An 11,600-nucleotide genomic window follows, 5' to 3' on the forward strand; every position below is an offset into this window, starting at 1 on the left:
CTTTGTGTGTGCTGAGTTGGGTGAGCCAGAGAGCTATCTAAAGGGAAATAGCATGTAGATAAATGGCCCAGTAATTGGGTCTTGCATGAAGACCTAGGACTGGGAATTGTAAGCATATTGCTAGTGAGGATGCCCAGGAGAAGAGGGTTTGAAAACAAGCTCCAAGGTGTCCCAGCATTTAATGGGTGAAGAGCACCCACAAAAACAGAGCAATAAGAGAAGCCAGAGAACACAGAGTCTGAACGTGAGAGTTCTCTGGAGAAGCCTGTGGCTAACAGTGCCAAATGCTACACAAGGATAAAGAAGGAATTAAAACTGACCCTTGGTTTACATGCAGGAAAGTCCTGTGGGAGCATTTTGGGAAACCGTCAAGGGTAAAGCTAAAAGATGGAGTTGAGGCGTGTCTGAAGTTCAGGTGGCTAATGCCAGTTTGCACGTCATGTTGTCTGTGAGGAGACTTCCTCAAGTAATAAAACATTGAAAACATAGATAATAAAAGTGACAGCTGCCTGGGCACCTGCACAAAGAGTGAAGAGCCATATGACCTGTGCTCAAATCAGGCTCCACAACTAACCATATGTGTGACCTTGGAAAATGGCTTATACTGTCCATATTTCAGTTTCCTCATCTGTAAAATGAAGTGATAATAATAAGAACAATCTCATAGGTAATTGAAAGATGAAATTAGTTAATATATACCTAGTGTACAGAACAGTGTCTGGCCTGCAGTAAGTGGAAAAAAATGTTAGATATTACTATTTTATCTAGTAGCATTTCATTAAGTGTGGGAAATACTAACACTGAAAATTTTAGTGGCAGCTCCCATATCAATGGCAGCCTGTACTACATTATTTTTCAAAGTTGTTTGGTTAAGCATCACCTAGGGCACTTGTTAAAGATAGAAATTCCTGGGCTCCACCTGAGATGTTCTGACCCAGATTCACAAGGAGATGATCCTGGGAATCAGTTTCCAGCAAGTCCACAGGGATTCTCATACTCAGATGAGGAAGATAAATTATTCTCATACAAAACAAGGCATGTGTTATGAAAAAGATGTTTTCACAGGGCTCTAGGAATGAGATGGTGCAGGTTAAATCTGAGGGGGTGAAATTGGGCAATATTTGACTTAGTAAAAATCAAGGGCTATGTGGAAGCAATGTGGGCAAGATGGCAAACTAGTTCCAGGTCCTCACTCTTCTACAGAAACATCAAGTAAATAACAACATGCAAACCAAAGCGACTTTGTGGGAACTCTAGAAACCAGCTAAAGACTCACTTTAGATTTAAGGACATGCACAGCCTGGAAGTGAAAGGTTGGAAAAAGATATTCTATGTAAATAGTACTCAAATGAGAGCAGGGGTGGCTATACTAATACCAGGCTAAATTATACTTAAATCAAAAACTGTTACAGGAGACAAAGAAGGATACTATATAACAATAAAAGGGTCAATTCACCACAGAGATATAACAAGTATAAATATATATGTACCACACATCACATTTCCTAAATATATGAAGCAGCCATTGACAGAATTGAATGGAGAAACAGACAGCTCTAGAATAATAGTAGAAAGAGTCACATGAGAAAGAGCCATAATAGTAGAAGACTTCAATATCCCACTTTCAATACTGGATAGAAGAATCAGACAGAAGATCGATACGGAAAAGAAGACTTGACAACACTGTAAAACAATTGGACCTCACAGACATATGCAAAATACTTCACCAACAGTAGCAGAATTTATGTATTTTTTTCTCAAGTGCATATGGAACATTCTGTAGAATAGACCATATTTTAGATCACAAAATGTCTTGATACATTTAAAAGGAATAAAATCTTACAAACTATCTTTTCCAATTACAATAGAGTGAAACTAGACATCAATAGCAGAAGGAAAACTAGAAAATCACAAACATATGGAAATTAAGCAATACACTCTGAAAGAACAAATGAATCAAAGAAGAAATCATAGTGGAAATTAGAAAATATCTTGAGACAAGTAAAAATGAAAGCACAACATACCAAAACTTATGGGATGCAGCAAAAACAGTGCAAAGAGGGAAATTTATACCTGTAAAGGTTCACATTTTAAAAGGAGAAAGATCTCAAACCAACAATCTAAATTTACTACTTAAAGAACTAGAAAAAGAAGGACAAACTAAATCTAAAGCTAACAGAGGAAGGAAATATGAAGATTAGAGCAGAGATAAAATAAAAACTCGGAAAACAATAGAGAAATCAATGAAACCAAGAGTCAGTTCTTCAAAAAGATCAACAAAGTTGACAATGGAAAAAAGAGAGAAGACTCAAATAACTAAAAATGGAAATAAAAGCAGAGACATTGCAATTAATTTTACAGAAATAAAAAGGATTATGAGAGAAAATTGTGAACAATTGTATGCCAACAATCTGGATAACTTTGATGAAATGGAAAAATTTCTAGAAACACACAACCTACTAAGATTGAGTCATAAAGAACTAGAAAATCTGAACAGACCTATAGCCAGTAAGGAGATTGAATCAGTAATCACAAATCTTCCAACAAAGTAAAACCCAGGACAAGATGGCTTTACTGGTTAAGTCTACCAAACATTTGAGGAAGAATTAACAACAATCCTCCTCAAACTCTTCCAAAATATTCAAGAGGAAGGAACATTTCCAAACTCATTCTATGAGGCCAGAATTACCCTGATACCAAAGCCAGACAAAAACACTACAAGAAAAGAAAACTACAGTTCAATGTTCTATATGGATATTGATGCCAAAATTCTCAAAAAAATACTAGCAAACCAAGTTCAAAAACACATTCAAATGATTATACACCATGGCAATGTGGAATTTATTCTTGAAATGCAAGAACGATTTAACATGTAAAAATCAATCAATGTAAAACACTTCATTAACAGAATGAAGGAAAAAATATGATCACCTCAACTGATGCAGAAATAGCATTTGATAAAATTCAGTACCCTTTCATAATAATAATTTGAAAAACACATAACAAACTAGGAATAGACAAAAACTACCTCAAGATAATAAAGGCCATATATAAAAAGCCCTCACATAACATGTTACTAATGGTGTAAGACTGAAATCTTTTCCTCTATGATTAGGAAAAAGACAAGGATGACTGCTTTCACTGCTTCTACTCAGCATAGTATTAGAATCCTAGCCAGAGCAATTAGACAAGAAAAAGAAATAAAAATCATCCAAATTGAAAAGGAAGAAGCAAAACTATTTGTTCTCAGATGACTTATATGTAGAAAACCTTGCACTTATATGTAGAAAATCTTAAAAAGTCTGCAAAACACTTAGAGCTAATAAATAAATTCAGCGAAGTTTATAAATGTAAAATCAGCACACAAAAATCAGTTGCATTTCCATATACTAGCATTGGACAATCCAAAAAAGAAATTAAGAAAACCATCCCTTTTACAATAGCATTAAAAAGAATAAACAACTTAGGAATAAACTTAACCAAGGAGGTAAAAGTCTTGTACATTAAACCCCACAATACTATTGAATAAAACTAAAGAAGGCACCAATCAATAAAAAGATATTCTTTGTTCATGGATTGGAAGATGTAATCTTGTTAAGATGTTAACACTACTCAAAGTTATCTACAGATTTAGTGCAATCCATATTAAAATCCCAATGGCACTTTGTTTTTGCATAAGTAGAAAAATCCATCCCCAAATTCGTATGGAATCAATCTCAGTCAATCAAACAAAAACAATTTTGAAAAAGGAGAGCAAAGTTGGAGGTCTCATAGTTCATGATTTCAAAACTTATTACAGAAACACAGTAATCAGAACAGTGAGGTATTGGCATAAAGGCAGACACATAGACCAATGGAATTTAATAGAGACCCCAGTAATAAGCCCCCTCATTTATGGACAAGTGATTTTTGACAAGAGTACCAAGATCATTCAATGATGAAAGAACAGTCTTGAACAAATGTTGGGAAATTTGAATATCCACATGCAAAAGAAAGAAGTTCAACCTTACCTAACACCATACACAAAAACTAACTCAAAATGGATCAAAGACCTAGACGTGAGGCTTAAAACTATAAAAGTGTTAGAGGAAAACAGGGGAAAAGCTTCACGACATTGGATTTGCCAATGATTTTTCGACTATGACACCAAAAGCACAGGCAGTAAAAGAAAAAACAGATAAATTGGACTACATCAAAATAAAAACTTCTGTGCACCAAAGGACATAATCAACAGAATGAAAAGGCAACCTGCAGAATGGAAGAAAATGCTTGCAAATCATATATCTGAAAAGGGATTAATATCTAGAATATATGAAGAACACTACAACCCAAAGACATAAAAACAAACAACTTGATTTAAAAAAATGGGCAAAGGATTTGAATAGACATTTCTTCAAGGAAGATATATAATGCAAAATGATGCTCAGCATCTTTAATCATTATATAAATGCAAATCAAAACCATAATGAGATACTACTTCGCACCAACTAGATTGACTACTATTTAGTATAGACAATAAGTTGTGGTGAGAATGTGGAAAAAGTGGACCACTTGTGCATTGCTGGTGGGAATGTAAAGTGGTACAATTCCAGTGGAAAATAATATGGCATTTCCTAAAGAAAGTAAAAGAGAATTACCATATGATCCAGCAATTCTGCTTTTGGGTACATAACTAAAAAATTTAAAGCAGTTTCTCAAAGTGATATTCATACATCCATGTTTATAACAACACTATTCACAGTAGCCAAAATGTGGAAAACAACCCAAGTGTCCATCATTGACTGAATGGATAAACAAAATGTGGTATTTACCACATGCAATGTAATATTATGCAACCTCAGAAAGAAAGTAAATCTGACACATGCTATAACATGGATGAACCTGAAGACATTATGCTAAGTGAAATAAGCCAGCCACAATAGACATGCACCGTATGATTCCACTCATATGAAGGACTTAGAGTAGTCAAATTTATAGAGATAGAAAGTAGCATGGTGGTTGCCAGAGGCTGAGGGGAGAGGAGAATGGAGAATTGTTAAATGTGTACAGACTTTCAGTTTTCCGAGGTGAAAAGAGTTCTAGGATGGAAGATGGCTATGCTTAACACAGCAATGTGAATGCACTTAATACTATTGAACCTTACACTTAAAAATGGTAAGGAAGGTAAATTTTGTTATGTGTATTTTACCACAATTAAAAAAACATGAAGGACTGCTATATTTAAAATAGATAACCGACAAGGACCTACTGTATAGCATGGGGAGCTCTGCTCAACACTCTGTAATAACCTAAATGCGAAAATAATTTGAAAAAGAATAGATACATGTATATGTATAACTGAATCACTTTGCTTTACACCTGAAACTAACACAACATTGTTAATCAACTATACTCCAATGTAAAATAAAAATTAAAAAAAAAGTGAAGGACCAACAAAGCCATGGGAATGAGGGAATTTATCAAGGAGGCAATGGAAAGGCCTCCAGAATCCAAGTGAGGGAATGACTTGGCCTCTGAGGTTTGATAGTGGTAATTCTTTGTATGTAGAAAGCATGGGTTAAAGGAAGGACTCTCTGGGGGCAGAGACTCAGGAGTTAGCCTAGAGATCCATGGTTCTCAAAGGTCCAGGGGCATTGGAATAGCTAGAGAGCTTATTTAGTGTGTAGGTGTAGGCTGTCGCCACCCACTCACATTCAGTGGGTCTAGGAAGAACCTGAGAATGTGCATTCCTAATAAGCTCACAGGTGATGCCAATGCTGCTGGTCCTGGACCCCACTTTGAGTTCCAGGGAAAAGGCAGGGGGCTATCAATAGGTACTGGAAGCAAAGTGATCAGCTAGCCTGTGGCCGGCAGGGTGATGTCTGTGTCCATTGTGGGGTCTGGACACCTGGTCTGGTCTGTTTACACTTGTGCTGCAAGGTTTACAAGAAGCCACCTGAGGTAGATTTACTAACCACTCATAAGACCAGCATCATTGCATAAACAACCTCAAACGATCCATTTCCTGGATGTCCCCTCTCTGCCTGCCCCAGGTTCAGCAAAACTGAAACCACCTGCCTCTCTGAGAGAGGCTTCCTTATACTTTAATTGCCCTCTTTTATGGGCTCTGTGATATGGGTTCTGACCTTGATGATTGTGTTCTTGTCTATCACGTGACCTGGCAAGATAGCAGTCTGTACACTGTGAGCTCCATGCTTTGATGCTTTTTAGGGCTGAATGCAAATGGCTGCTTTTCAAAACACAGAGTTAATAATTCTCCAAGTTGGAAGCTGGGATTTGCACCCCGGGGAGGGTTGACTTTGTGTTGGGAAGTCTGCTTCAACATCTGGCCCTTGGCAGGGTTTCCAGGAGATGCAGGCAGCTGCTGCTTCCTTCTTTCCCATCCGGGAAAAATGTTATGATTGCTACGACCTCCACAGCAGCTGGGAAGATAGCAGAGTGTGTTCTGGGGTTTTCTACACTCAGATCATACTCTGGACAAGATATTGGGGCTGGGGTTCTAGGGCTAGTCATTTTTGGCCTTCAATCTGGTACCATGGAACCATCAGTCCCTTTCTCTGGGCATCTATCAAGTTGTGGGTAGGGGGGATTCTGGCTCACGTGTGTGTGTGTGTGTAGCAGTTCCCTCTGGTCCTCAGCACTGGGGAGCTTGCAGATACAATCCATCTCCTCAAATAAGGCCATCTTGTCAGCAGCTGATCATGGACCCACGGGCATCCAGAGAGCAGTGCAAAGTGCCTTTTGACTCTGCCTCTCACCAGCAGGTGACTCCTGGTCTCTGTGGCGTTGGCCTTGAGCTTCTGGGGGCCCAAGGGTCCCTCCTCCCTGGTTTCCTTCTTGTTCTCCCATTCTGCCACTGCCCCTTGTGCCGAAGCTGTGGGGATGTCTTCCTATTCTTAATGGCACTATCTTTGCCTGATGGCTGTGTCTCCCCATGGTTCTCTGCAGGGTGTGGGCTCTAGCGAGGCAGGAGAGTGGACGTTGAGCCGGAGAGATCTGGGTGAGGCAGCATGTGAGTGGACCCCAGCTCCAGGAAGCATCTTGGTTACATGACTCTCTTCCTCTGGACAGCATCTCCCCTCTAGGGAGTGATGTGTCGTCACAGAAGAGCACCCAGCACCTGGCATATTGTAAGTGCTCAAAAAATGTCTATTATTATCACTCTCATGACACCATGGCCTGGGGAGCTCGCTGGTCCTTCCCCAGGCTGCCCTGAGCTCTTTGTGGGGCTAAAAGGTGTATCCATGACTTTGAGGAGCTCATTGGGAGAAATAATCGCCTGTTTTCTCTTCGGAGAACCCGAGACACTCTTCATGCTGGATGATTACGGAGTGCAGTTAGGGATCAGGAGGAGAGGAGTGTGGCTTTGCATCCTGGGGGCAGTTTCCCACTCCCTGATGGAACCAGGAAAACAGTATTAATACCTGTTGGCAAAAAACAAGTAACTTTTAGCCCTGGGAAAGCTGACTTGGAGAGAGTGCGCCTGCTTCAGCTATTGCTTTTTGAAAAGAACAGGCTTTCTCAGTCGACACTGAATCAAAGGTGATGAAATACAACGCCTCTGACACTGTCTCCCTGTGGAAACTGCGTTACTTCTGGGGAGATGGAAACTGGATGACAAAGCTGTGGAAAGAGGACTAAGGTGTCCCAAATTCTGGATTCTGCCTCTAAACATGCAAGTCTCCACATGGAAAAGGAGGTGCCTGGGTGGTTCATGGCCTCAGGTGCTGTGACAGATGGCTCTTGACTGCCAAGTGTCTCTGGGCATGGTGTCATGCATGGCCCCACCTCTGGACGGACCTGCCTGGGCTAGAGGTGGCGCACTAAGGGCAAGGCCATCTCTGGGGGGGGGGGAGGATGGAGCCCAGGGCCCTGCAAGAGCTGCCACCATGACTAGGTGCAGTTTTCTTCAGGTCAAGTGAGCAGCATGCCTTCTGCTCCTCTCTTTCCACTGCACAGTGGACTGGTGTGTGTATGTGTGTGGGGGGCATATAAGGCCCTGTAAAGTGGTATAAAGTGCAGAGTGAGGGGGAGCTGCTGAATGTTGAACGTGGCAAATTCAGTCTTCTGTCTTCATTAACATGGAAACTACTCAGATGTATACTTGGAGTATAAAAAAGTATACATTTGAATCTCAGTTTTGTATTTACGAAAAGCAAAGAAATTGAATACCTGGGGGTGATACTTCAATGCACAAATGGGTAACTATTCGAATATGCGTGGAAATGCATTTTCAGTCAACGTATACCTTGGAATTGCTCTATATCTAAATCCTGAATGCACGAAATACATGTACTTTTGTCTCAGGGGAATATAATCAATACTGTAAATGAAGCTGTGAAAAAATCCTTTGACAATTTTAGGTTACTGATCAAGGCACCATTTTTATTTGAGATTTCACAGTTTATGTTGGATCATTTTAAGCGTCACTTTGTAAGTAAATTTTGGATTTTGAAATTGGCTATGTACTTATTTCTGGAGTAGTAACTGACCTTCAGATGAAAGCAGAGGGCGTGAGTTTATATACCTCCGTCCAGAGAACCTGCATGTAGAAAACTATGGCCCCCTATCATGCTGTGATATCACAGTTCACAAAATTCCTCCTTCAGTAGCATCCCTGAGTCAGGGATCAAGTTCTGTGCAGTCAATGGCGATAAGAGAAATTAAGATAAAAAAAGACTGAGAGGAAATAGCCCTGGAGCTGGGCAGGAAGCATCCTGTCTGGCTATTAAGAGCTTTGTGACATTGATGTGCTGAGATGGCTGCAGAAGAGACTGTGACAAAAGTTCGGGTGGCTTTCCTTCACGGGAACACCAGCAAGGCCAATGCTGGAGTGGACTGGCATGTGGGTGCCCCTGCTGTGACCGGCCACCCATGTCGTCCTTCAGGAATGTGGCTTAGGTGTCATTTCCCTGACCCTCTAGATAAGGTAGGGGGCCTGGTTCACACTCTCTTAGTCTCTTCCATGACACCCCCTCAGCTGCGCTCAACATAGGGCACCGGAACTTCTTGTTGAAGCCCCTGCATGCACAAGCCCGTCCCCTGTGTGTTCATTTCTTCTGGCTCTGAGCTGGATGCCTCCTGTAGCTCCTCCCAGGCATGCATTTTACAGATACTAAAGGGGTGAGTGGTCCTTCCTCCAGCTGGACTTGGCAATGGCTACTTTGCTTGGGGCGCTGAGTTTCAGATGAAGAAGTACTGGATGCAGAGATATTCCTAAGTTTTTATTTCCACCATCAAGAGGCAAGTAAAGTACATCACGGTGGTTAGGTGGGGCAGACGTCCTGGGCTTTGTCCCCACGGCGACAAAGGCCACCGTACCCCACATGAGGGGTAGAGATGGAACCACCAGCTTGAACCTGAGGCCAGTTGTGGGACGGGTGGGTGTACCCTGCAGGGCAGCTACTCACCTAGACTTGCCATCCATCCATCCATCCATCTATCCATCCACTTGTGTCTACAGGCCCTTCCATCTCCAACATGACTCCTCTCACCAGGACTCCCCACTCTCCCCACCACTGGGTCTTTCTCACTGCTTTTAAATATAATCAAGAGTCTCCTTTTAAACAAACACCTCCCTTCCCCCAGCCTGCCCCACATCTGCTCCCCATCTCTTCTCTCCCATTCTCAGGAGATGCGTGAGAGAACGGACTTTCTCAGCACCTTCCCCTCCCCAGCCCACTCCCATCCAGCTCCTCCCACCCCCAAGAGAGAACACACTCGGCTCCTACTCAGGCCACCTGGGACTTCATGCATCTGTATCCAAGTAGACACCTTCAGGGCGTCCCCATGGCCCCCATTTCTTCATGATGCACCTTCTCTTAGGATCCCTTCAGGCTATCACCCTGGCTTGAGAGATGTAGTTGTTACATATTTGCTGAACAATTGAATTATTCTGAAGGCCAGCAGGTTGTTCTCTCTTTTTTTGTGGCAGCGAGGATGCATTTCTCACAACTTTTATCTACTCAGGTTGAGTTGGAGGATTTTTATTGCCACTACAAATTTAAATGGCCGGAGATGGGTCTTCTCTGCCTTTTGCCTTCTGACGAGGAGTAGTACCCACGGGATGTGCTGGGAGAGCCTCACCTAAGCTGGAGCGACCTCCCTGGCAGCAGAGTTGCCTGGGGGCTTGTGGCAGGTGCGCGGAGGCCTGGGCATGCTGGCACCTGGGCTGGGGCACTGGGTTCTGGACACTCGTCTCCCTGCATCTGCGTCCTCACTCCCAGCTCAGAGGTGCAGGTGGAAGGAGAGAGGCCACAGTGGGTGAGTGTACGTCACCTCCTGGCCCTGGCTGTGACCCAGAGGAAGGCGGTCACTGGGAATCTCTCTCCCTCCAGGAGCACATGCAAAGGGGAAATCTGTAATAGTCGGGTGATCCAAACAGGGCAGATGTTTCCCAAGGTGGCATCTGAAGGAATAAATTGAGTGACGTATGGCCTGCTGGGTTTACATGTTCTAGGGCAGTCGGGATTGTTTCTTTCTGGCCACGTCAGAACACTCGAGGGCACAGGTTCTGGACCCGGGGCCATTTTGTCCCCAGGGAACATTAGGCGACGCTGGAGACACATCTGGTCGTCACAACTGGTAGGAGGCCAGGAAGCTGCCAAGTGTCCTCCAGTGCAAAAGGCAGCCTCACGACATCACCCGACCCCAAAGGTCCATGTTGCCGAGGTCGAGAAACTCCGTTCTGGGTGGCCGCCTGGAGGGCTGGTTCTACTTAGTGGACTGAGAGAGTTTCCATATGGCCGGGCCTCATGCTGAGGTTCTATGGAGGAGAGGAGAGCTCTGGGTGTCCTGCCAAGGCTCTGAGGGTTGGCTCATTGGCCCCAGCTGCCGCCCTTCCTCCTTGTGTAGCTCCCTAGGTCCCCAAAGACTGGACCCCAAGCACCAGAGAGCTCCAGGCACACTAGGTGTGTGGGTCTGCCCCAGGGGCTGTGAGGGGGACCCTATTCTGCTCTAAAGCGGTGAAGGGGGACTTCAATGGTCAGTCCAACGGGAGCTGGAAATAGTGTGAGGAAGACATCACGGTCACTTGTGCTCTGGCTGGTTATCTACTAGATGACATCTCCTCAGAACTCAGCGACTGGAGACAATTTGTTAGATCTTATGGCTATCTTGGGTCAGGGATTCTGGCAGGGCATGGCTGGGTGACTTTTCAGCTCCAGGTAGCATGGGCTGAACTAACTTGGTGGTCACCTACTGGCCAAGAGGTGTCTGGGGGTCCGAGCTCTTTGTTCCCATACCTGGCACATTGGTGGAGGTGGTTGTAGGCTGGACCCGGCTAGGGCAATGGCTCAGAGGGCTTCAGCAGAGCACCTGAGGGTGGCAGGCTGCCTAATGGTGCTTCAGGGTTCCCCAGGAGGGTCCCATGAGATGGAAAGAGAATGCAGTTATTTCATAATTCCTGAGCCCAGAACCTGGCATCATGTCCTGTCATGTCAGCCATACTTTATTGGTCAAAGGAGACCCAGAGCCACCCAGATTCACTGGGGAGGGGGCACAGACAACCACCTGTCTATGGGAGGGTGTGTGTGTCAAATAAATGGGAATCATCTTTAATCCCCCCCACTCCAGCTTCATCCCAGAGTGAATGGGAGGCA

The sequence above is a fragment of the Balaenoptera acutorostrata genome, chromosome 6, assembly GCF_949987535.1.
Source record: "Balaenoptera acutorostrata chromosome 6, mBalAcu1.1, whole genome shotgun sequence".
In the NCBI taxonomy this organism is placed as follows: domain Eukaryota; kingdom Metazoa; phylum Chordata; class Mammalia; order Artiodactyla; family Balaenopteridae; genus Balaenoptera; species Balaenoptera acutorostrata.